The 6,000-nt window shown below is 33.6% G+C and overlaps 1 pseudogene across 1 annotated transcript in view; it reads right to left on the bottom strand.

The window, feature by feature from the left end:
- Positions 1 to 613: 613 nt before the first annotated feature.
- LOC149566777 (BURP domain-containing protein 5-like) overlaps positions 614 to 6,000 on the bottom strand; it is a 123,007-nt pseudogene continuing 117,620 nt past the window's right edge. Inside the window, exon 3 of the transcript XR_016361401.1 lies at positions 614 to 1,269. The product of XR_016361401.1 is annotated as a BURP domain-containing protein 5-like (transcript). The remainder of the gene's footprint in view (positions 1,270 to 6,000) is intronic.

Below are 6,000 nucleotides of genomic sequence, written 5' to 3'. Positions count from 1 at the left end.
ACTTTGGTACTCGAAGAAGCATTCTCATACCATCTCGTAAAGAGGCCATCTGAATGCAATAATCCTAAAAGCCTTCTAAGAAGGTGGTATTCACAATTGGGGTTTAAAGCCCTGCAGGCGCATAGTGGGGTTCTTTTGAAGCCACTAGATGAAGAATTTCAAAGGGAAAACTTGACAATGAAATTAGATATAGATGCGATGGAGGTCTCGTTTGAGCATAAAAAAATTGGGAAGGGGGAGATCGGGATGACTGGGTAGCTGAGGGATCACAAGGTTGGGGTTTTCGTGGAAGAATCTTATTAGCTCACGTAGCTAGCAGAAAATTATCTCAACTAGTGGAAAACCCCTTAGTTTATCCTTTCGAGCAACTTTCCCCATGCAACCCTCGAATCTATGGCGCCAAACTTACTATCCTCATTACACAAGGTTGAAGGGTTCCAGAGATTCCACCTTTTGGATCTTGAGAAATCGCCCATCAAAGCAGACTGGAGATGAGGGTTTACCATCGGGAATTTGCTCAAACAATTGCTTGAAGATATTTGCTTTGCCAAATAAAGTGGTAAAATAGACGTTGCTAGTTTATAGTTGCTGGTTGCTAGTTGAGAATGATAAATAGACACTAATAATAGATTTTTATAGTTTATAAACACAACATGCTGGTTCTCACTACAAACGACAGTACTAAAAGACAGAAAGAGAGTTACTGTGCCTCCTCGTGACAACAAACAAACTTGAAGCTAAGCATGTTCATCCTGCTCCCCCTAACGCTGCAAGTTATTAATTTATTTATACATATATAGCAAGTGTAGTTGGGCGGAGGCGTAGATCTGATCAGGCAACTTTGAGCCACAAAACATCACCTTGGGAAGCGAAGTGACAAATAGAAGTGGCATGACCAGGCTTTACGTTCAGGATCTTGAATGAAGCGTGGTCCGGATTCCATGAACTGGTGTCCATGTGACAGATGGCCGCCGCCTCTACCGTCTTCCCTGCATCTTCGCCCCTCACCGTAACTCTCGCCACCCTCGCCCCTCGCAGCTCGTGGCACAGATACACCGCGTACGGATACTCTTCGCTGTGGAAGTAATACACTGGCGCCGCCTCCTCCTTCCCCTCGTCTTTCACTCTCATTATCGTATACTCCTGCTTCACAGATTTTGACCTATTCGAAACTTTTGTTGAAAGAACGGATAAACGGTCGTTCCCCATCTTTGACGTGATGAAGTCGATCATGGACTCCAACGACGTTGTGCAGAATTTGGTTTCACCCTTCCCAACAGGTCTCTCGCAGGCTTGTAATGTCTCATTCATGGCCACAGCAGCGTGGCAAAACCTCCCCAACGCCTTTTCCCTTTTCATTATTTATCCCAACGTACTTCACCGCTACTTTCTCATATGAGATGAGTTCCTTCAGAGTTTGTGGAATGGGTGTCGTGGGCAGGTTCTCCTGTCAGTACGCCATGCTTGGACTAGTCGGAGATAAAACCTTTTCACCTTGCAAATGCGCCGCACTCATTGCTGCTACTGCCTGTCAATTCCAAACAACCGAAACTCATAATTAGCAAAGCTAGCAAAATAAATTATAGTTACAAACTACGTGAACTATCTTGATAATAATTTAAAAAAAAAAAAAAAAAAAACCTTACAAAGAAAAGAATGAAACTAGTTAAACTCCCCATCCTGTGAAAGGCGGTAATTTCAGTGTTTCAGAGATACCAAGTGAAAGAGGTTCTCCGTCATATAAATATACTGAGCTTACTACTAGGGAAGCCGCGCGCCATCGTAGACGTAGGCACAGCATGCATGTCAAATCTCATATTACTTATATCATCTTGTTTTTAGTGGGGGACACTGCTGATATTTTCTAGACATATTTCAAACGCGGATATCAGATGAGATCGTACGCACTATAATCATATCTCGGCAACGTTAAAAGTATCAAAGTCGTTGTCGTTCCAGCACGATACAAAGCAAATCCAATTTGAAAAGCTCTACAATCATATCAGCTGGCGGAGTGGGTCATAAGGCTAGAATTCACTTGTTAAAGTGAGAAGTAAAGCTATCAAAGTTAAATTTCAATATTCGAGTAAGACTAATGGCAAACTATCTGAATTTTCTTTTTATTAGTCTACATAATGAGACCCCGTGACTCTCTTGTGAAAGACAGCCGGTTGCAGTGCTCGGGAGATACAATTGAAGGATATGAGATCACCTCAACTGGCAAAAATAGACGATAGCAGGTCAGATCGTGAGCACTCTCGGTAGAAGCTTCAATGCACAAAATTTAAAAACTATCAAGGTCAGCTTTGTCGTTGTTGCAGGCCGATATGAGATAAAACAAAGCATAATTAGAATTTTGGAGTTTTATAATCGTATTGGCATGTGCTGGGGGCGCCACCATATCAATTATGTAATCGACTCATAAAAATTTGATCCGCTACAATGCAATTTGATGGGATTTATCCGCTACTATACCGTATCTAGATTTCCTATGAGATAATTGTTTGAACTTGGGAAAACCCAAGTAATGCTACAGTGAATGGTTGGTTTTGTCAGAATGGAAAGACTATATCTAAACAAGAGCCGTGCGAAGCTAAAGTCCCCGCCTAAGATGGGACATGAGGGGAATATGTGTGACCTGGATATTCTTTTGGATTTTTTTAAAGATGGAGATACCATCTAGTCTAATCATTTAAACTAAAGTTAAAGAATTGGTATCTCAACTAAAAGCTACCCAAACAAAATAAGTCACCAAAATAAATTATAAAGTAAAAGGTCACTATTGTACATACTATATGTAGGAATGAGGAGGAACTTGTATACATACAAACAATTTAATTTCATATGTGTGGGCTGGAAGATAATTTTATTGCGTACATGTAGGTTGGACCAATTTTGACTTTTAAAATGGTGTTGGAATGAGTTTGAGGGCTAGAAAGAGCAAAAGAGTAGATACCATGTATTATTTGGCATGTACAATGCATTGTTCAAATGATCACATAGAAAAATGATAATAGATCAATATGAATATGTTCAAGGTTAACTAGATTTGAGTCTAATGTCATGCATTAGTACACTATTGTTTATAATGGGGTTACTCATGATTTTCATTATATAATCAATTTGGTTTTGTGCTTAATGAAATAGATAGCAAAATTAGCACTCAAAGTTCCATTAATTTCAATTTCCCATGATTCCTTGGCCCTATCTCTTCTTAAATATCAAAATCATTGCTAGCAATGCTAACCCAACTTGCATGTGAACATTGAGGAAAATTTTAGTTTTTCAAACATGAAGGAGATATTTTAAAGTACTTCTAATATGGCAAAGAGGCACCTTTGCAAAATAATACAGAATTCTATATATCTAGGTTGTAATGACAATAGTATAAAATTTAATTTTTTAAAGAAAATTAGAATTATTTGTTCAATTTTTAGAATGTAATAATATAGAAGTTATATGTTGACAAATTTATAGAAATTATATAGCAATTTTAAAGAAATCTAAATAACTTGCAAGTGGAAAATGTATTCAAGAGTATGTATAATATGTATTAGTGCATTATAAAAATTAAATATCTATTTTAAACAAAATCAAAAGAAAATATTAATAGATAGAATGTTTAAGAGTTGTCAAAAATCCTCGTTTATAGAGGGTTTTACACTAACTAAGAACAAGAAAACAAGATGATGTGGAGTCCAACTATGGAAACATGAAAAAATGTTGCTCCATATTAATAAGCATGAAAATCAATTTTACAACAATAAGGAAAGAACTTGAAGTTGGTTCCTATTGTTGAAAACATGGACAATGAACTTGGACACGTAGGAAATGTGTTCTCCTTATTAATTTCATCTAACTATAAACATGGCTATAAGAATGGAGGAGAATAAATTAGTTTAGTGTAACACACTTACTTTTTCTTCCTAAAGAAAATTGTTGTTCCTGATGCCTCCCACATCATATTTGTTTTTGTCAAAATGTGTAACAACATTTTCTCCTCTAAATTTAATGACACCAATGTAATAAAACTTAGTTACCTCATCTTTAAAAACATCCATTGAAAATATTATAATATGAATTGAGAATTATGTGCTCACTAAAGGTTCCTAGATACATTTGTTTGTCAAACATCCGAATCCTAGCCTACTACCTTCCATCATTATTATGTTTGCCAAGCTAAATCGTGGATTCTTATAGCTACATTAGGCCAATGTTGGATTTTGATATTATCCATCTTTTCTTAGCAAAATGTAAATTAATTTCATCTTTCACATTAATATAACTTGATGAATAAAATTATGAAATACAAATTATGACACTCTGTAGTAGTTTGCTTTACTTGTAAAAAATTCACTACTATTCTTGGAAAACTAACATTTGATTATATTTTGATGAAAAGGAAAAAATTGAATATTCTAAAATAAGAATTCATTTCAATATTGGATCATTTCAATTATTGTCTACTTTCTAGAATTTATAAACAATGTTAGAATTTATACACAATGGTAAGAGACAAAGGAGAACAATAATAAAGGAGAACATTAAACAACCCAAAAACATAGATAAAATAGAGATCCACACAAAAATGAAAAAAAAAATAGTAAGTTTTAAAATAAAAGCACAATTATCTGATACATAACACAAAGTTCTATTTTGTGTTTTGAAAATATAGTATAAAAGAAAGCTTTATTCTTAAAATATGTCTTTTTGTTGTTACATCAATACAACCTACTGCACTATTCCTCCTTTTCTTTCTATATCTGCATTTTTGCAATAAGAAGTTTATCAATAAAGGAGAATCCAAATTTTCTTTGACATTGGTATTGACATCAATTTAATCCATCAGATCATAAGGAAACTACAAAAAAAAAATGATTAAATAAAAAAAACAAATATCCTCTGTGAAATGAGGAAGAGGATAGGGCAAGGTGGAAGAGTGAATTAGTGTACATTAGAATGATGAAGAGGTCTATAGTGAGATAACTAAGATAGTTGGAAATTAACTCCAACAATTCATGCTCAATATGAATGGATTGAAAATATTATATACAAAGAATATGTATTGTAGAAAATAAATTAAAAAGTAATTTGTACAAATATTACAAACTAAAAAATTATATTTTTATGTTCTATAATTTATAATAAATTTAATTAAATATTAGGTTGGCCTCTATGAAGCTAGTTGTGAACTATTATAGATTATTTATAATAGTGAATAACTCTAATACTGATATGTTTCTCTAGATCTGCTCTAGATATATTTTCCCAACTCCAATCTTTGTATAAATATGAGGAAAATTAATTGGCTCTTTATAAATTTGATACATTCTTTATCTAAAATGTTTTATGTTTCCTTCAACTCTTTCTCATAGTTCTCTATCTACATTTGGTACAAATTTTTTTTTAAAAAAATTATATAAAAATCATATATAGAAAATTATTTACAAAGGCTGAATTATAGCACACCGCTAAGCATTTATACTAGAAAGCTAAATGTTATGGAATTTTAGTGTGTTTGGCATTTAATGAGAGAATGTAACATGTATTCTTAGAGGAAAGATAATTTGACCAAGTAGAATATAGTTGAATCTCCTAGAAAATTATACTAGAAAGTTTGTTGGAGATGAAGGACCCTGATACTTGAGAGCCATTAGATCGTAAGGTTTGACTTTCTTTTTTTCTCCTCATCATATCTACTTGCATTACATTAATGGACAATCCTATTATAGACAACAACTGCACAAAGAGTAATAATTCAAATCATTTAATGCATGTGTGAAAACCATGTTAAAAGAATTTACTCATCGAGATAATTAGTATCATGTAAGAATTAACCTAATTACTAAATATATACTTTTAAGAAGGAACTATTTTATAATGTTTATGAAGAGAATAAAACTATAATGGAGATCTTGTTACAAAACATAACCCACTTCATAGAAAAATCCATCAAAGAAATTTTAGAGATTTTCCTTTAAAGCATTCGATGCATTGGAA

The sequence above is a fragment of the Cupressus sempervirens genome, chromosome 3, assembly GCF_028749045.1.
Source record: "Cupressus sempervirens isolate cs-2001-9-10 chromosome 3, ASM2874904v1, whole genome shotgun sequence".
In the NCBI taxonomy this organism is placed as follows: domain Eukaryota; kingdom Viridiplantae; phylum Streptophyta; class Pinopsida; order Cupressales; family Cupressaceae; genus Cupressus; species Cupressus sempervirens.
This window is presented reverse-complemented; position numbering and strand designations above follow the sequence as displayed.